This window comes from Stigmatopora argus, chromosome 1 (assembly GCF_051989625.1).
Source record: "Stigmatopora argus isolate UIUO_Sarg chromosome 1, RoL_Sarg_1.0, whole genome shotgun sequence".
In the NCBI taxonomy this organism is placed as follows: domain Eukaryota; kingdom Metazoa; phylum Chordata; class Actinopteri; order Syngnathiformes; family Syngnathidae; genus Stigmatopora; species Stigmatopora argus.
In genome coordinates this window covers 28,407,871-28,429,000 of record NC_135387.1, presented here as the reverse complement: position 1 = coordinate 28,429,000, position 21,130 = coordinate 28,407,871, and the positions used below count along the sequence as shown (strand labels likewise).

General features: G+C 38.4%; 1 protein-coding gene across 2 annotated transcripts in view; it reads right to left on the bottom strand.

The window, feature by feature from the left end:
* The window catches only part of LOC144085529 (vitamin D3 receptor A), a 51,740-nt gene extending 43,270 nt beyond the window's left edge, over window positions 1-8,470 (bottom strand). For both annotated transcript variants that reach the window (XM_077614893.1, XM_077614902.1), the window contains exons 1-2: window positions 8,398-8,470; window positions 7,508-7,684 (exon numbers count right to left, since the gene is read on the bottom strand). The gene's annotated coding sequence lies outside the window, so the exon portion shown is untranslated. The remainder of the gene's footprint in view (window positions 1-7,507; window positions 7,685-8,397) is intronic.
* Window positions 8,471-21,130: the final 12,660 nt, after the last annotated feature.

The window sequence follows — 21,130 nt, the reverse complement described above, 5'->3', positions numbered from 1 at the left end:
TGAGAATTGCAATCAACTTCAAAACTAATGTAAAATTGTCACATTCAATTCACTCGCATATTAGCCGTCTCATATAAGCCACACCCTTAAAATTACCTTAAAATTGTTGATTTTGACAATTTCTCTCGTATAAGCCGCCCCCTGATTCATAATTTTCAACCCCATATTCATGGTTTTAATAGGGGGTACAACCATGTTACTTTGAAGGGAAAATCTTGAGAAAAATCATCGCACGTGGTATTTCTGAGATACACTATGAATCGAAAGGATCGTCTAGTGCACATGTGGTGTCAAAGTGGCGGCCCGGGGGCCAAATCTGGCCAGCCGCATCATTTTGTGTGGCCCGGGAAAGTAAATCATGAGTGCCGACTTTCTGTTTTAGGATCAAATTAAAATGAAGAGTATAGATGTATAATAAATTTCCTGATTTTTCCCCTTTTAAATCAATAATTGTCATTTTTTAATCTTTTTTCTGTGTTTTTAGTTCAAAAATCCTTTTGTAAAATCTAAAAATATTTTTAAAAAAAAGTTAAAATAAACATTGGTTTGGATCTATAAAAAAACTGAATATTCAGGGCTTTTAATCCAGTTCTTTGAATCCATTTATTAAAAAAAATCTAAATATAATATCTAAAATGGTCCGGCACACGTGAAATCAAGTTGACGTTAAAGCAGCCCGCGAACCAACCCGAGTCTGACACCCTTGGTCTAGTGGATTGTACAATCCTAAAGGGTCTTGCCTGCACGTAGATAAATTCGAAAAGGAAGTCATGTGACCAGTACAACCAGGAAGTGTGTCCGTAGCGGTCTAGTTTGTCATCCCTAGTTAAGTTGGCAGCGCCCTCAACGAACAATGACAAACACAAGTGAGTTTTTGACGCTTTATGCAAGATACTTTTTTTTCGGGAATTTCATTCATAGACGTCAAAATAAATTTTGTTTAGCGTTTTATCTGTTTATCTTTTCTCTATATTGAAATAAATGACCATGTCGGCCGCATTGTCTTTCGTTATGGCGTTTGGTTTTTGTCACCTTGCAGTTTCGTTTATAACAAGTCTAATTTATGCGCATATAAGCCGTACCCTTGATTCAGTCATCATTTTTTTGAGCGACAAATATTATAATAATATAAATAAAAACGGTATTTGTCAGAGGTCAAGTCTGTCAATATTGGGATGTGAATGAATGTTGTAATGTTCACATTAATGAAAATGCAATGGAACCACCATTAGCGTCAATTTTGACTAACCAGGGCTTGGCCATGACATGCAAACATCAAATCAAATAGTTTGTGGCTCATGTTGCAAAGTAGGGTGACCTACACAACACAAGAGCCAAAACTGGAACTTGTTTAAATCAAGCACTTGTCTGCTAAACAATGCGTATGGCTTGCTACTAAATTTCATACACCATTTCAAAAAATAATAATTTAAAAAACACTAAATCCCATCCCAAAAATGTTATATTTTAATCTGAGCAACCAAACACCAGGCAGCAAGTCTTTCAAAGCCAATTAATTCCATTCAGAGCTTCCAAAGAATGATAATTTCCACAATCCCCAAAAGGCTCAAGCATTAATTAATTTCCACAACTACTCATCCTTTCAAACTGGCTGACAAAGACACAATCAATCCTTTCACCAGGATTTCTGGGGATATTTGCAACATAAGTTAAGAGTTGTATATACAGACGCTCCCCTACTTACGAACATTCAACTTACGAACAACGGTACATACGAACATGTCATATTGAATATGGTTGGTAAAAAGCGAAAGGCTTCTATTAAGGGAGTTGCAAGGAAGAGGCAAGCCATTTCATTTGAAACGAGTGGCAATAATAACGAAGCTTGATGCGCGTGAGAGGGGTGAGCGTTTCACGGGCATACAACTTGAATCGTTCGACCGTCAGTACCATTTATAAACAGAAAGATCGAGCAGCAGGACCCAAATATTGAACGTTGCACAAAGTTTGCAAATCAATTGAATGATGCCATACAGTGCTACCGCATCATTTATGATGAAAAAAAGAAGAAAACTGTGCAATCGTCGTTAGATCGCTTCTTTCGGCCAGTTTCTAGTAAATCTCTTTCTCTCTCTCTATACAGTACTGTACATATTCTCTCTATTTTATTAAATGTTTATTTCAGTACAAACCAATGCGTTTTACTTATACAAGCCTTAAACATACAAATACACTTATAAACCTTCAATATACTTATATAGGCCTTAAACATAAATTATAATACAAAATATAGCACTGAATCAACTTACAAACAAATTCAACTTATGAACAATCGCTCGGAACCTAACTCGTTCGTAAGTAGGGGAGCCTCTGTATTGCATTGAAAGTGTTTTGAAATAACGTGATTGAAAATAAATAAACCAAGTAATGAAGTAATTTACTCATTTACCTCATTTAAATAGCTCATAATTTGCCTTGCGTTAATTTAAAATGGAAATTGGATCATCATTGCACCCTCATTATATCCAAATACCTGTACTACTCATTTGCATATATTACAGATATTTAAAAAAACATTGTTTATAAATCCAATGCTCAAACATTAAAGTTACAGAATGACTATGCTGTCATTAAACAGGTTACTGTCTCTTAAGAAAATCATTAACACAACACATACCTGTCAACCTCGGGCAATCGCTCATCTTATTAATGATTGCAATTCCCCCTATTAAGCGATAATAAACCGTACAATTGCAACGTGGCACATACTTACTCAACTTTCGTGTATAACAGATATCTACGAGCACTGAACGATTTATTCAGACGAGTTTCTCCTACGCATCGACCAGGAAACGCACAACGCTCATCCGCGGGCAAAAAGAGGGCTTTCTGGGTAATGAAGTATACTCGTGCACACAACACCGATAGCCAATGGCACCCTTTCTCAGAATAAAACTTCATTATCCACAATCAATACGCGGGTAGGCTGTTATTCCTTCCTTAGCCTGTTAGCTCCCGCGATCGCTCATTCAAGACTACTTCTCGTTGGCAAGTGGCCGTGCGTTATCCTATTGTGAGGACATCTGTGCGCATCATTTTCGGAATATTTTGAAGGGAATACAACAGCAAACAGCCCATCGATAGCGAACGTGAGGGTGGAGGCGTGGCAAACAGCTAAACCGCCCAGAACGAAGGTAAAAAAATAAATAATTAGAATTCAGTTTTGTGTAAAGTTACATTAAATGTATGTTTGACTGTCTGTATATATTAATCCAAGTTAATTTACATTTGTTTGTTCCGTTAAGAGTGCGTTATCGTCGAAAGATACCCCTCTCTTTCTGTTCCTCTCTGTAACCTCCGCGAAATCCGCCCAATTTTAGTTATATTAAACACATTTTAGTACTATTAAACCACTCGTTATGTATTACTTTTTCAATATATGGCAAATTAGAAGAAATAAAACATTTTTTTCCAATCCAATATCCTGTTTTTGGTGTTTTTTCAGAGGGTTGGAACGAATTAATTTGTTTTCCATTCATTTCAATGGGAAATGTCCGCTCGAGTTACGAAAAGCTCGACATACGAACTCAGTACCAGAACGGATTAAGATCGTATGTCAAGGTACCACTGTACTTAAAAATATCCTGTACAAAAGTTGTTATACAGCGTACACAATTTGAAATGATTAAAAAAAAAAACGTATGACAACATCACTGCAATCCAATCACACTCTTCTGATTTTGTGCACATGTGCACAACACACTACTGGCAATGATGTTAAATATCACGGCTATCCATGGTTTTTACAACCTGCCTGGAAGTCCGCAAAGCCCAGAGCTCCTGAGCAACATGAATCTTTCCATTCCAACAACCTTGGCAACAGTCCGAGCCAGTGTTCGGAGCCAGTTCAGTTCTGGTTCAATAGTGAACTTACTGTGAACCAATTTGGCTTTCCACGCTCCGCGGAGCGCTAACAAGCCGAGCGCCGTGTCATTGTTTAAGTGCTGAAACTAATTGTAATGCAAATGCGCTCTAATGTGCAAACGTGTCACTGTTCGCACCTCCTGTAACGTCAGAAAATACCCAACTAGAATTTTCTTTTTGTCCATTGGCGGGGAATTTGAAAGCAGTTGAATAAAATGAAGGCAGATAAAAGACTGTACGTTTATTAGTTATTTAATAATGATACAATCGATTGCTAAATGGATGAAAAAATAAGTGGGTTTTTTTTATTTAAAGACATTCTTGAAAAAAAAGATTATAGTAAACTGAAAAACAATAGTAACTCTCTGATTTTTATGTATTTTCCTCAATCTTTCATTGAGGACGATTTGAATTCGATGCACGTAAAATACCGTATTTTACGCACTATAAGGCTCAAGTCAAAGACTTCATTTTCACAAAAGCCAAGTGTGCCGCATAATCCAATGAGCAATGGCGGTGAGTTTTTTCACATTTTATGAAAGATACTGTTTATTTTGTTCTTGAATTTCATTCATAGACGTCAAAATAAATTTTGTTAAGCATTTTATCCATTTATCGTTCCTCTATTTTGAAATGAATGACCTTATCGGACGCATTATTTTGTGTTAGGATGTTTTATCTTTGTCACCTTGCAGTTTCGTGCATGTCAAGTTTAATTTATGCGCATATAAGCCGTACTCTTGGTTCAGTCATCATTTTTTTGCGACAAATACGGCCTATATGCAAGAAAAAAACAGTAGTTGATGCATTACACAACGAACAACTACAGCTCCATTTATTGGATGTATAAAACAATCTTTAACTACTACTACTGCATTTTACAAGCCAATGCGCCTTATAGTGCGGAAAATACGGTATATTCGCAGGCCACACAAAATGACGTGGCGGGCCAAATCTGGGCCCCAAGCCTTAACTTTGACACCTGTGATATTAATTTAGTCATTATTTTTCCTATTAGCAAAAAAACAAAGTCAAGTTGGATTGCAGCAGAATTGTTTTATGGTTTTTTTTAATGTTTCTAAAGATAATTCAACCTAATAATGCAGGCGTGTCAGACTCAGGTTGGTTCGGGGCCACTTTAACGTCAATTCGATTTCATGTGGGCCGGACCATTTTAGAAATAATATTTAGATTTTTTTTTTTTAAATTGATTAAAAGCCCTGATTATTCAGTTTTTATTGATCTAAAACAATGTTTATTTTAGCTTTTTTATATTTTTAGGTTTTACAAAATGATTTTTGAACTAAAAACAGAAAAAAATGGATTAAAAAATTACAATTATTGATTTAAAAGGGGGGAAATCAGGAAATTGAATATATATCTATTCTCTTCATTTTAATTTGATCCTAAAACAGAAAGTCGGCACTCATGATTTACTTTACCGGGCCACACAAAATGATTCGGCGGGCCAGATTTGGCCCCCGGGCCGCCACTTTGACACATGTCTACTAATGAATTAGTTAACGACATTTCAATTTACAGCTGATGAAATATCGGAATAAAAAAGCGGCACCAAAAACAATGTCAATTAACAATACTTTTTATTTTATTTTATCAGAAGGTCAATAACAGCTGTAAAAAAATGCTAATTGATTAAAAGGTCATAAAAAGAAAAGAAAAATAACTACTGGAATAAACAAATTTAAAAAAAAGACAATTTCAAAGACTATTTCAAAGCAGTAAAACCGTGTTTTTGTACTGTCACACTAGTGGAATAGCATTGCCACATTACTTCTCTTTAAGACCCTGTAAAGTGATAAAAAAAGGTCTTGTAAATTTCACACACCGCAGAGAAATGTAGTGTTAAAAAGTCAAGCCAAGCATATAAAATAAACCTAAAAATATCGTAAAATAAATCCAGCCTGCCTCCTACTTACACAACTGTGTGCGTATCCACTGAAATGAACCTGTCAATCAAATACACGTACCTTCCTCAGCAGCCAATCGGATGAGAAAGGTAGTCTAGGCAACAAGGGAGCAGGCTCCGCCTATTTATGGGTCAAATGTGCGTCGCCAGTTTACCGGAAATACAAATTAAATATGCACAAATAGGCCAAGTGTCTCCTCATATGTAAATGAAAACGTATTTATATAATATATTATAATATAAAGCTATTCAGGCTTGTGTAAAAGGATGGTATCTATTAAAAAAAAATTTAAAAAATGATTTTTTGAAAAATCATTCCAGGTTTGAGCATTTATTGGAAAATTTCTTAGTTGTTCTCAAAGCAATTTCAACAAAAAATACAATTTATTGATATTGGCCAAGGAAAAAAAAGCAAATTTCAACCAAACAAAATTTGGGAAGGGATGTATTAGTGCAACAAATATTACAATATTTAATAAAGTAAATTTTCATGCTCCTCCAGATTACAAAATATATATATATCTTTAGAGCAAAACATTTATGCAGAGAATAAAATTCCTACAAATGGGTAGTTAGCAATTCACTAACGTTCACTGGCTACGTTTACATCGAGAAATTAATTCGGGTTAAAAAAACTAATTTATTTATTATTTATTGATTACATATTTGTCTGTTTCTTTGTTTGTTGTTGTTATTTGTGCACTTTGTAGTGAAGCTTTCAATTTAATTATACTTGCATAATGGCAATAAAAGAATTCAATTCAATTCAATTGACTTAAAGCTCATTTAAAAAAAAATTGGCCAATAAGAGTGGTAGTTTATGGAAAAAATATATATATACATCCTAAAATTTAGAAAAAAAAAGTGTTCACCAGCAGACTGAACTGGTTTGGAACAGAAGCAAATACATTACTGGCGATGTTAAAAAAAATCCTAAAATGGTTTGAAATACAAAAAAAATGGGCGAAATAGCGGTAAAGTGAAGTAGAAAGGGGCGGAGCAACATTTTGATGACACAGCGGTCCCAAGAAATTCTTAATACAATCTCTAGTACATTTGATTTTTCAATCAACATTTTCATCAGAACAAAAAAAAACATCAACACATCATGATTTTAATCCAATTACAGATCATAAGATTTTTTTTTCCATTTAAACGTAACCACTTGAGTACAAAATTCATCATTGCTAAGCTCCTCCCCCCAAATGAACTCTTCCAGTGCCAATGACGACAACACACGTCCATCACTCTCCCATTCGTCCACAATCCACATCAATTTGTCACAAGTAGACATCCACTCCATTTGAACTAGAAAGGTTTATCAGCGAATGAAAAAACCTATAACTGCCATCCCTCCCAGTTCAAATAATTGGACATCCACAAACCATAACACCCTCATTTTCCTCACTCTTCGAGTCGCAACGGCGGCCACGTAACCGGTTATTATTGTTTCCCATTCGCAGCGATTCCCACATCGGCGCACAAACACACACGTGTGGAATGTGGAGGGAAGCGATACAACAAAACCACCAGACGCACACACACAAAACATCACAGCGCGCGAGTGTGTATCTGCAATGCGAAATATCACGTGTGGCTCTCCCTTCGGGGTGGAAACAGAACAAAACAGGGAGGTTGGTGATGCTGGTGGGATTGTGGAAGTGGAAGGCCGGCATGGGTATGAAAGTCTCTTACCTGATGTGGCATATCCACGTTCACTGTGTGTGTACACTCACTGGTGGAGGAAGAGGAGGAGGAGGAGGAGGAGGAGGAAGGGGCAAAAATGTTGTGGTGGCCAAATTTTCCGAGCCAGATGAAAGCGATGGTTTAAGGAATTCTGCCTGAAAAACTTTTCCTGGGGATAAAACCAAACTGCGAACAGAGAAGAAAAAAAGGGGGTGTGAATCACACAGAGTAACGGAGTCGTGGTGGTCGGGGTAGGTTTGAGGGGAGGGGGGGTCCGGGATTCTGACACGAATGCCAAAAAAACAAAAACGTCACACGCGGAAACGTAAAAAAAACCACAACACGTGAACGCATCCATAGAAGTTGAATGCTTCACCTTTGACATCCAATCATGCGGCGTATAGTGGACGGACTCAAAAGAAGGCTTGTACCGTTAACTAAAACGCGTTTTTAGTATTTTAAAGTGAACCATTTTTGGTCAAAAACACACCGTGGTGCTCTAAAAGCGCATGGATTTTTTTAAATTTTATTTTTTTACGCATTTCGGCGGCACGCACGCGACGTGAAGGGGGCTAGCCCTAAACAATCGTCCGCGATAATCGCGATTTTGGGTGTTTCGGTGGAGCGATGTAGTTCAATGACCATTCGACAATGGGAAAAAAAACACGTTGTCTGACTGCGTGTATTGTCTCCGCAAGCGGCGGCGTGTCAAAATATAGCAGCCCGCTGCGAGAGGGGCAGCAACAACAACAGCTAGCACACTTTTCCCTGGCCCGAAATCGACTTGTGAAAAACAGCCGAAGAGGAGAAAAGAAGTAAACGTCAATGCGATCTTAGCGTGGACGAACCCCATTTTACCGGACGGCGTAAAGGACGTTTTAAAGTGTGAAATAACTTACATTTGTCAATCCGAAGGGGCGCATTAGTCCAGTCTAGTGGTACGTAATGTGCCTGCACCAGCGCTTCTTTACTGTCCCGCCCACTGTGCAGCGCCAGACGACATATCTATACATATCTATAATCTGCAGGCGTCCAATCACGGCGCTTCACTCCAGAACCAACTCTTCTCCCATTGGTCGAGGGAGTGGTCAATCTTGGTTGCCTAGCCAGCTGTCTCCGTGCCGTATAGGGGTGTGTCGTGACGTCACGTTCAGCCTGTTCTGCAGAAACGATTTAAAACAAAAAGATCCCAAAACACAATGACTTCAAAGCGGCTTTACATTCGTTTTTTATATTAAAAATGGACTACTTTGAACAGTTATTTTTGGTCATTAGAAAAAAAAGAAAAAGCATTAAAACCTGCCATCCCAATACTTTTTTTGATCATGTTGGACACACTACACTATATCAAAGGTTACTGTCTTGATGATATAATGTTTTATATCACATAAATCTTTTATAATTAGAACTAGGAGCGGCCCGGCAGCATGATATCGTTCGCACGCCAGCCTCACAGCTCTGGGGTCCTGGGTTCAAATCCAAGTCTGTCCACCTGTGTGGAGTTTGCATGTTCTCTCTGGGCCTGTGTGGGTTTTCGGTTTTCTACGGGTGCCCTGGTTCCCTCCCACATTCCAAAAACATGCATACTAGGCTGGTTGGACACTCTACATTACCCCTATATATGATTTGTTGTCCTTTGTCTCTTTGTGTCCTGCCATCAGCTGGCCACCAGCTGGGATAGGCTCCAGCACCCCGTGCAACCCTAGTGAGGATAAAGCAGTTCAGAAAATGAATGAATGAATGAATAATTATAATTTATCATATACATATATATATATATATATATATATATATATATATATATATACATATATATATATATATATATATATATATATATATATATATGTATATATATAGATATAAACCCCCTAAATCGGTGATCAGCCAATCACAGGGCACGAGGAGACGGACATCCAATCATAACTAGGTGCAATTTAGAGTGGTCAATTACCTAGCCTAGCTTGCAAAAACAGAGTAGACGTACATTGGGGCCTTAAGATTCACCAAATTATTCAATCATTCATTTTCTGTACCGCTTATCCTCACAAGGGTCGCGGGCAATGTTCCCTAAGATGCGCGCGTGCGCAATTGCGCACTACTCTCGTCTTTTCTGCGCACAGCAAATCATATGGAGCGCACAAAATAAAATCCCAATATTTTTTTAATGTATTTTTTAATTTTTTATTTTTTTTTAGCTGTGAGGCCGACACGCGAACCACTCATCCGCCGGGCCGCCCATTCATATATATTAATCATTACATTATTACTAAATCATTTATGAGTAGTAGACATGCACCTGCTTATGGCAGGTGTGATACTGGTGTGTGCCCATAGCGAGCAATGATGATGTTGCTCACACCGGTACTCAGTGTGCTCAGGGAGGTTGTCTTTCTGCCCAGACAAACAAAAAATTAGAGGGAACATTGGTCGCGGGGGTGCTGGAGCTTATCCCCGCTGACTTTTGTGCAAAAGGTGTGGGACCCCCTGAATCTGTGGAGTTCCCTCCGAAGCTCTTTCAGCAATAGACTGCGGCACCCTCATTGCAGGAAGGAGTGCTTCCGCAGATCCTTCCTCCCATCAGCTGTCAGGCTCTTTAACAAAACAAATGGCTGAGTGTTAAGACCTACCGTATGCATGCATGTACATCTTTGTGTATGTATATATATATATACATGTGCTTATATATGTATGTGTATGTATGTAAATATATGTGTATGTACACGTATGTGTGTGTATATGTATTTCAGCAACACGCTTATTTATTTATATATTTATTCATGTATTTATTTATTAACTTACTTATTACCTATCTATTTATGTCTAAAATGCCTTTCCTATTTCTGCATCCTCACCCTCTTGCTACTGTGACAACAAAATTTCCCAAATACGGGATGAATAAAGTTATCCATTCCAATCCAATCAGCGGGCAGCCAATCGCAGGCCATAATGAAACAAACAACCAATCACTCATAGCTAGGAACAATTTAGAGTGCTAAATTATCCTAGCATGCTTGTTTTTGGAACATAGGAGAAAACCAGAGTACCCGGATAAAACTCCCACAAGCCCGGGGAAACCACGCTAACTCAACACAGGAGGACCCCACCAGGAGGACCCCACCAGGATCGAGCCCTCGACCTCAGAACCGTGAAGCCGGCGCGCTAATCACACCTCCACCGAACCGTCCTACGTTACTGTACGCTATACATTGACCCCGTCAAGTGTTGGGTTGCGTGATGTGTCTTCGGGGCCTGCGTGCTCATGTGCTGGAATCTAGGCCATCCCTTGTGGCTTTGTGTCTGAGAGGAGGATCAGTCTATATGAGGGGCAGCCTGGGATATGGGCGGGTTTGTGCGGGGAGCATGCGCACACCCACACATATCGTCTCTCATCCCAGGCATGTGTAAATGTCTTTTCCACTGTGTAAATAAAATCGAACATTGGCGGTCCTCGCATTTTCTCGTAGCGCCTTCAACGAATCAATCCAACCCTCAAAAACTATTTTATGGCTATAAAACCTCTACTGCAGCTACAGCTGCAACACATAAAAATAATCAATGCACAAAAATGGGGTAAAATCCACTTCCTAGCAGCATTTAATGATTAAATACAAATATTAGTGCTTTTCAGACATTACAACCGGGCCAGGGGGGTGATTGTCCCGGGAAAAGACAGCGATGGACGTCAATGGCGAAACGGCAAAAATTGCACTAAAATGGGGTAAAATCCACTTCCTAGCAGCATTTAGTGATTAAATACAAACACAGGAGCTTAAATACCAACACGGAGCTTTTCAGATATCAGAACCGGGCCCACAATTGAAATATTATTTAGGAATATAGCCATACTCACCAAAAATCCTTTTTAACTGTACACAATATCCATCCTCCTTTCTTCCTTCCTTCTTTTCTATCGCCATCGAAGCTAATGCTGAAAGTCGAGCCTGTCCTGTCCTATTTCTGGCATAGTTCATCTTGAAAATGGCTTTAAATCAACACGACAATATATTTGCTTGGGCAGCTCTCTCCAAATACAGTTTGGTAGCTCTGGCTAATTACTACCCAATCATAGATGGTGAAAGCGATGATGTATCCCTACGCCTGCGAGAAGGCAATGACGTATCCCTACGCCTGCGACAAGGCGTTGTGGTGTTACCAACTCCAAATCTGATTGGTTAAAGCAACAGTCTTATCGACGCTTGTTTAATGCAGCAGAGCCCGCAGAACTGATTGTGAAGGCCTTGAGGCAGATTTCTGACCCTGGCAACAAATAATGGCTGAAATGTGATTGGTTAAATGCTTCAATATGAAAACACACATCTGGAAGCAGTGCAACCAGGGGGAAAAGCAATGAAAGGAAGCTAACAGACAATTTGGAATTATTTAATAAGTATTGATGGACAAAATATAATAAATGATTCAGATATTTCTTAGGCCAGCAGAGAAGGCCTTGAAGGCCCTGACGGCCCGCCACTGAAATGGAATATAATAGGAATAGTCGACAAGCCGGCTTTAAAGCCAGCACAAACGGCTTCTCTGTGACACAGTCTTCGTGGCTCTCTCCAGAGCTCGAGTCAATCCCCCCCCTGCGCACAATCCCGCAAACAAACACACACACTCTCTCTCCTTGAGTCTTGGAAACAGCTGGAAAAGCAAATAGTCAGGCCGAGAGTTGGCCTGCTTGCTCTCACACATGACTGGACCATTACTTGGATGAATGCGGGCCTCACACCGATTTCCTCAGCCGCGCTCGAAAATGCGGGAGCGCCGCGGCAACGCACATCTGAAGGAACGCCGCGGCCGTGCCGAGCGTGCGGAGGCCACACACGTCGCGGCGGATTTAGTCTTTGTCGTCGGCGTCGTCAACAACTGTCAACAAACCGAATATATTTACCGCAGGGCCGTTGGATTTTTTTCAATGAGGCGTGACGGAATGGGATAACAGTACATAACTGGGTCAGTAAGTCAGGTAATAGTGTAGGACGTAACATTGTTTTTTTGGTTTTTTAATTTCCTGGATTACTGCTTCCTTATCTTTTACCTCATAGCCAAAGTGCAAAAGGACACTGACAATATGTCAACCTCGGTTAATTGCTCCCTTTATTAATGATTGAAATTCCCTTATTAAGTGATTAAAAAACGTACAAATGCAATGCGGCACAAATTTACTCACATAGGGCACACTTAAAAGTCTAAAATTTTCTCCAAAGTGGACAGGGTGCCCAATTAGTATGCAGTAAATTCAAGATTCTGTTAATGTCGCTGTATGACGCTGATATCTTGAGTGTCTGGGTACATTGCTTGCTGACACGCTATATTTATATAGTGAAAAAGCGGATATCATGCTTAAAGGATGATAATATCAGCAGTCGACGACTACATTTTGGTCAGCTACCAGTGACTGAGATGAAACGGATTAGTGCCGAAATAGGTAAAATGAGATCGGTTTTACAAAAAACTTTTTTTTGTAAAAATGAGATCGGTTTTACAAAAAACGTTTTTTTTGTAAAAATGAGATCGGTTTTATAAAAAACGTTTTTTGTAAAACGATATCAGTTTTACAAAAACATTTTTTTGTAAAAATGAGATCGGTTTTACAAAAAAACAGTTTTTGTAAAACCCATCTAATTTTTACCCAAAAAATGTTTTTTTTGTAAAAAAAAACCTCAAATTTTTACAAAAGCGTTTTTTGTAAAAATTAGAGGTTTTTTTTTAAAAACGAGATTAGTTTTACAAAAAAACTTTGTTTTTTTGTAAAAATGAGATCGGTTTTCCAAAAAAACATTTTTTTTGTAAAAAATTAGATTGTTTTTTTGAAAAAAAAAAATTTTGTAAAACGAGATCAGTTTTACAAAAAACGTTTTTTTGTAAAAATGATATCAGTTTTACAAAAAACGTTTTTGTAAAACGAGATCTGTTTTACAAAAAACATTTTAAACGTACTTTTAAAAAATCCCGTACAAAAGTTGTCATACGGCGAACACAATTTGCAACGATGAAAAAAAAACGCATAAAATACAGGAAAAACTTAAAAGTTGCCAGGTACGTAATGACAACAATGACACAAATGACACGTACAATTACAATACATCCTCCTAAGTCAAATGCCCTTCTTGTTTAGAAATGAGCTAGCTTGTTTTGGACTAGGCACCCCAGTGGTTAGCGCGTCGGCCTCGCAGTTCTCGGGTCGAGGGTTTGATCCCAGGTGGGTCCTCACTGTGTAGAGTTTGCATGCTCTCTTGTCTTGCGTATGTTTTCTCCGGGTACTCCGGTTTCCGCCCCCACATGCCAAAAACATGCATGCTAAAAAACTCCAGGGTTAAAAAAACAGAGAATAAAGACGATAAAATGGAATTTCGAGGCAAAAAAGTGTCAAACTGTAAACCATTTATGATTTCTAACTCTAAAAGCTAAATTGTTATTTTTTCTCTCGTTTTTTTAATTTGACGGGCATTTGCAAAATGCTTTGCTTTCTTCTTCTTCTTTTAAATGTCAGCGCATTTATGCTGACGTCATTTGTGACATTCCACCACCAGATTTATTTGAAAGTGCTCCATTATTCAAATAATGTTAAATTTCTCTGATGTCCAATTTTAGTTGTTACCAAAGTCTCAATATTAATGTACAGAACTCCACCTAGTGGTATTTAAAAAAATCACTGCACTGGTATAGTTCAGTTGTATTTAACTTTAAAGATCATTAAATCTGCAATTACTTCTTTCGGTCGCACTGACGATGATCGACGTCCAATCAGGTGGCTCTTTTCAACTTCCAGTTGCGAATATGAATTAGTTTATTATTCGTGGAAATCAAATTCGTTTGAACTGGGAGAGTTGGCAGCGACTGAACATGTGAAAGTTGAGATGGCATATTTCACCTTGTATTTTCGTTCTCTACCGGACAGTAACAAAAAATGTCTATGGGGTTCGGGTCAGGAGATTTCGGGGGCCAATCAAGCTCTGTCTTTTAATAGCCTATCAGAATAAAGCTGGAAATGACAATAATTGGGATAGCATTAACGTGGGAAAAACATTTTAAAGTTCAGTTCAGGGCTTGTTAACTGCTATTAAATATTTAAAGAAAATTTTACCCAGTTTGAGGCACTTCGTGGCCCGGTGGTTGAGTGGTTAGCGCTGGGGTGTCAGACTCGGGTTGGTTCGCGGGCCGCGTTAACGTCAACTCGCTTTCATGTGGGCCGGACCATTTTAGATATAATATTTAGATTTTTTTTTTATATAAATGGATTAAAAGAACTGGATTAAAAGCCCTGAATATTCAGTTTTTTATAGATCTAAAACAATGTTTATTTGAGCTTTTTTAAAATATATTTTTAGATTTTACAAAATGATTTTTGAACTAAAAACACAGAAAAAATGGATTAAAAAATGACAATTATTGATTTTAAAGGGGGAAAATCAGGAAATTTAATATACATCTATACTCTTCATTTTAATTTGATCCTAAAACAGAAAGTCGGCACTCATCATTTACTTTCCCGGGCCACACAAAATGATGCGGTGGGCCAGATTTGGCCCCCGGGCTGCCACTTTGACACATGTGCACTTTACGATCCTTTCGATTGGTATATAGTATCTCAGAAATACCATGTGCGATGATTTTTCTTAAGATTTTCCCTTCAAAGTAACATATTTGTACTCCCTATTAAAACCATGAATATGGATAATTAAAATTACATTTAAAAAAATAAATAAATAAATACTCTATAACAAATAAAATAATAATAAAAATGAATAAATAATATATAACAAATAAAATAATAAATAATATATAACAAATAAAATAATAAATAATATATAACAAATAAAATAATAAATAATAATGAAAATGAATAAATAAAATAAAATAAATTAAAAATGGAGGTGAAAATTGTCAATCAGGGGGCGTCTTATACGAGAGAAATTGTCAAAATCAACAATTTTAAGGCAATTTTAAGGGTGAGGCTTATATGAGACGGCTAATATGTGAGTGAATTGAATGTGACAATTTTACATTCGTTTTTTCATTTTAATTTGATCCTAAAACTGAAAGTCGGCACTCATGATTTACTTTCCCGGGCCACACTAAATGATGCGGCGGGCCAGATTTAGCCCCAGGGCCGCCACTTTGACACCTTTGTGTTACAGAAAAATAATCCAAAAAAAATGACTGTTTCACAATTTCTATAATCTATAATTTAACATTCGTCATATTCAGATTTTAACCTTATAACAGTTCAATTTTAATCTCTTAATATCCATATTCATTTTTCTCCCTTCATTTTACATTATATGACTTCTTGCAATTTCCCTTGGCACACCTGACCATTGCTCACGGCTCTTCTTCTTGTTTTTTTAAATGTGTTCATCAGTCCAAGTACACGTCACATGGCAAAAACATTTTCTCCTCGTTTTCCGAGCGAGGAACGCTTGTTTACCCTCACGGCGCCAAACACCCGCCTACCACGAAGTGTCCTTTTTTGACCTTTGCTCCAGTAGGCTGGGTCAAAAGTTCCGCAGTGACAAATGGTTTCCAGTGAATATTCAAGTGTTTTCCAATTCTCTCGAGGCCCACCTACTTCCACCATCACAGCAGATGGTGTAAAAACATCCTTATTTTGCCTGTGTCGCATTTCCACTGCTTTGATGGAACCACAAATGGTAGTTCTAGTCCAGATTTGGCACGCTTTTACAAGATGGCAGAGCCGTGAAAAACACCAACAACAACAAAACCACAAGGAAACAACGTTGGAAAATTGATGTGCAGTGGTACCTCGACATACGAGCACCTCGACATACGAGCAATTTGAGATACGAGTAAAATTTTGAGCAGATAATTATCTCGAGATACGAGATAAATTTCGAGATACGAGAAAGCCAGGTGGCCAAGACATGAGAGGCTGCTTAGGATTTTAGTGCACTGTCTTTTTTGCCGCATCTCTTTCGTGTATAACAGATATCTACGAGCACTGGGCGGAGCGTTGCATTTTTTTCAGTGTTTTTTTTCCTCGTTAGTCAATGCGAATGGCGGAGCAATCGCTAATACGAGAGGAGTGCGTTGTCGTGCAAAAAGTCTCTCTAATTTTACTATTAAACACATTTCAGTACTATTTAACCACTAGTTATTTGTTAATTTGTTAATAGATGGCGAATTAGAACAAATAAAAATGTTTTTCCAATCCAATATCCTGTTTTTGGTGTTTTTTTTCAGAGGGTTGGAACGAATTAATTTGTTTTTCGTTCATTTCTATGGGAAACGTTGATTTGAGTTACGAGTAAATCGGCATACGAGCAATTTGAGATACGAGTAAAATTTTGTGAAATCCGTCTAATTTGAGTACTATTAAACACATTTTAGTACTATTAAACCACTAGTTATTTGTTAATTTGTTAATAATAAATGAATTTGTTTTTAGTTTATTTCAATGGGAAACGTTCGTTCGAGTTACGAGAATATCGACATACGAGCTCAGTCCCGGAACGAATTAAGCTCATATCTCGAGGTACCACTGTACCTTTTTGGGGGGATAGAAAGACCGCCTGGCCCCTATTTGTTCTTTTTTGAACTAAGAAATGTCTTGTTTACACTTCATCTCAATGAGGGATGAAATTGTAAACTGTCACTCAGCCAACTTTTAACATTGACTTTCTCTTGTTGTTCCGTAAAATACCGGACGGACCACATTTTTATTGCAGACTGGAATGCCTGTCATGTTGTAGTTGTTGTTATTCTTCATGTGTATACTATTTATTTTCATCTATCGAGCTGCTTCCTGGCTTTTCCTTTTGAGTAAGTGACTTAAAAATGAGAAATCCATCCCAATCTTTGCTTTTGTTTGACCTGTCTGCTGGTGTTTGGGTCGGAAAAAAGCAGGAAAATCCAGTGGCAACCCAAACCATAGAGCCTTTGAGCTAAAGCCAGAGTTATACATAGAAAATAACACACTGGACGTCTCACCCATCTGGCCACCATCAATCTTTCTCTCTTTCTCCAATGGCGTAAAGCAACAAATACATCACAATAGTAAATATTTTAATACTTCATGCATGTATACAGAGTGTTTTTTTTTAAATAATCAAAAAAAAGTGTATATCAACCATTCGTTTCATATTAAAATGTTTTGAGTGAGAGATTGTTCTTATTGTAGACCACAGGTGTCAGACTCGAGTTGGTTCGCGGGCCGATTTTATGTGAGCTATTTTAGATATAATATTTAGATTTTTTTTAATAAATGGATTAAAAGAACTGGATTAAAAGCCCTGAATATTCCGTTTTTATAGATCTAAAACAATGTTTATTTTAGCTTTTTTTAAATATATTTTTAGATTTTACAAAATGATTTTTGAACTAAAACACAGAAAAAAATGATTAAAAAATTACAATTATTGATTTAAAAGGGGGAAAATCAGGAAATTTAATATACATATATACTCTTCATTTGAATTTGATCCTAAAACAGAAAGTCGGCACTCATCATTTACTTTCCCGGGCCACACAAAATGATGCGGCGGGCCAGATTTGGCCCCCGGGCCGCCACTTTGACACGTGTGGCTTGGACCAAGTGGCAAATGATGTGTGGCCAATGAATTTTTGGAAGCATATCGATGTTAAGTTTTGTATGTTGTCGTATTGCCCGGAAATAGTTCAGGATTTCATGAGAGAAGTTGAATAAAGTCACTACGGAGAAGGAAGTCTGGACTTCCCATGATCCAGTGACAGTTTGGATGGGTCGTCCATGTAAAAAAGTTGGAGAAGCTCTGTGTCATTGTTTGCACATGAACCATCTGCCACGTTCCTTACATTTGCGTAAGCGGCGAGCGAGCTGTTATGCAACCCAAGCTGACTCTGGATTTGAAATGTTTTAAACAGCTGGGGAGTTTTTGATAGCTTGTTGTTGGGCCTCCTCAGGTGAAACAATATGCTTTCTGACACGTTCAGGTTAAAACATTCATGGGAGTGGGGAAATGGGACTTGTTTGTGTGTGTGTGCCTGTGTGTGTGTTTGTGTGTGTTTGTGTGTGTGTGTGTTTGTTTGTGTGTTTGTGTGTGTGTTTGTGTGTGTGTTTGTGTGTGTGTTTGTGTGTGTTTGTGTGTGTGTGTGTGTTTGTGTGTGTGTTTGTTTGTGTGTTTGTGTGTGTGTTTGTGTGTGTGTTTGTGTGTGTGTTTGTGTGTGTTTGTGTGTGTGTGTGTGTTTGTGTGTGTTTGTGTGTGTGTGTGTTTGTGTGTGTGGATGTGTGTCCGTGTGTCTGTGTGTGTGTAAGTGTGTGTGTGTGTCTCTGTGTGTGTGTGTGTCTGTGTAAGTGTGTGTGTCTCTGTGTGTGTGTCTGTGTAAGTGTGTGTGTGTCTCTGTGTGTTTGTGTCTGTATGTGTGTGTGTGTCTGTGTAAGTGTGTGTGTGTCTCTGTGTGTGTGTCTGTGTAGGTGTGTGTGTGTGTGTCTGTGTAAGTGTGTGTGTGTCTCTGTGTGTGTGTCTGTGTAAGTGTGTGTGTGTCTGTGTAAGTGTGTGTGTGTCTCTGTGTGTGTGTCTCTGTGTGTGTGTGTGTGGCTGTGTAAGTGTGTGTGTGTGTCTGTGTAAGTATGTGTGTGTGTGTGTCTGTGTAAGTGTGTGTGTGTGTCTGTGTAAGTGTGTGTCTGTGTGTGTGAGTGTGTCTGTGTAAGTGTGTGTGTGTGTGTCTGTGTGTGTGTCTGTGTGTGCATGTCTGTGTGTGCATGTCTGTGTGTGCCTGTGTGTGTGTCTGTGTAAGTGTGTGTGTCTGTGTAAGTGTGTGTGTCTGTGTAAGTCTGTGTGTGTGTGTCTCTGTGTGTGTGTCTGTGTGTGTGTCTCTGTGTGTGTGTCTGTGTGTGTGTCTCTGTGTAAGTGTGTGTGTGTGTCTCTGTGTGTGTGTCTCTGTGTGTGTTTGTGTAAGAGTGTGTGTGTGTCTGTGTCTCTGTGTGTGTGTCTGTGTAAGTGTGTGTGTGTGTGTCTGTGTCTCTCTGTGTGTGTCTGTGTAAGTGTGTGTGTGTGTGTCTGTGTCTGCGTGTGTGTGTGTGTTTGTGTGTGTCTCGCTATGTGAGAGCGGGATGACAATGTTTCGGACAAAAGAATAAAGGGAGCAAAGAGCATGCACAGGAATTACTGACCCAAAGTGAACTTTGTACACATGATTGTTATTTAATCCATGTGCTGCCTAAACTTGTGGTTTCGTTTTCACTCAACTGTTCCCGGGTGTGCTATGCTTATCAAACCACGCAACAATCACATGCTTTTTCATTTAACGCCCACCCAAACCCCCCTCGCATGTTAGTATGAATATTACCCGTTAGCTGTTGGGTATGATGACACCCATTTGAAGTCAGAATGTGTCATTAACATGTTTCAAGTGTGTAAAGCCACAATTTACAGCCCATCTTCTCATGTGGTTTATCACTTCTCCTTTTTAGGGTGGGGTGTTAACTGGAGTCTATCTCAGTGGACTTTGGGCCGGGTGAATCCTAAAAAACAGTCATATTTCGAGGCGGGGATAGGAGACAGGCCATCCAGGCAGTCGCTTGGGGCCCCGGCCAATAAAGGGGCCCCTGAGTGTTGCCAACAAAGCTGCTCGCATCACAGATTTTATGCTATCATCTTTGGATTTGTACCGTTCAATCACTCAGCAGAGCATCGATGAAGAAGCACACCCAAGCAGAAATCTGTGTTATTAATCTACATACATACATTCACATTACACATATCCATACATACATATGTACATACATATGTACATACGTACATACATATTTACATACGTACATACGTACGTACATACGTACATACGTACATACGTACATACACACATACATACATCCATCCGTACGTAAATACATACGTACATATGTACGTATGTATTTACGTACGTATGTATGTATGTATGTATGGATGGATGGATGTACGTATGTACGTATGTACGTATATGTACGTATGTAAGTATGTACGTATGTATGTACGTATGTATGTACGTATGCATGTACGTATGTACATATGTATGTATGGATATGTGTAATGTGAATGTATGTACGTATGTACGTATATGTACGTATGTAAGTATGTACGTATGTATGTACGTATGTATGTACGTATGCATGTACGTATGTACATATGTATGTATGGATATGTGTAATGTGAATGTATGTATGTACGTACATACGTACATATGTACGTACATACGTACATATGTACGTACATACGTACATATGTACGTACATACGTACATATGTACGTACATACATACATATGTACGTACATACATACGTTGTTTAGGTAATTTATTCTTGTTTCTTTGAAAGTTCATACATATGCCAGTCTTCCATATCAGGACCTTCTATTTTTACTCCTTCCAAATTATAAGATGTCAATGTGGGATGGTCACTGTTGACCATAATAAGATATTAGCTTCCCCTCCAGACTAAACCAAGACTTCTGGCTTCCTGCTCTCGCTTCTCTCCTCATCCCATATGGTCACAGTTTGGCGGGGTGAATGATCTGTCCCTCCTTTTCAAAACCAAGTGAAGGACAGAAATATCAGTCAACATTAAAGTGCTGTTGTTTGCTTAACAAATCAACGGAGAAATCCAAAACAACACCTCAGCTTGTTTGCCAAAGCGAAGCCCAAGTTTTGCCC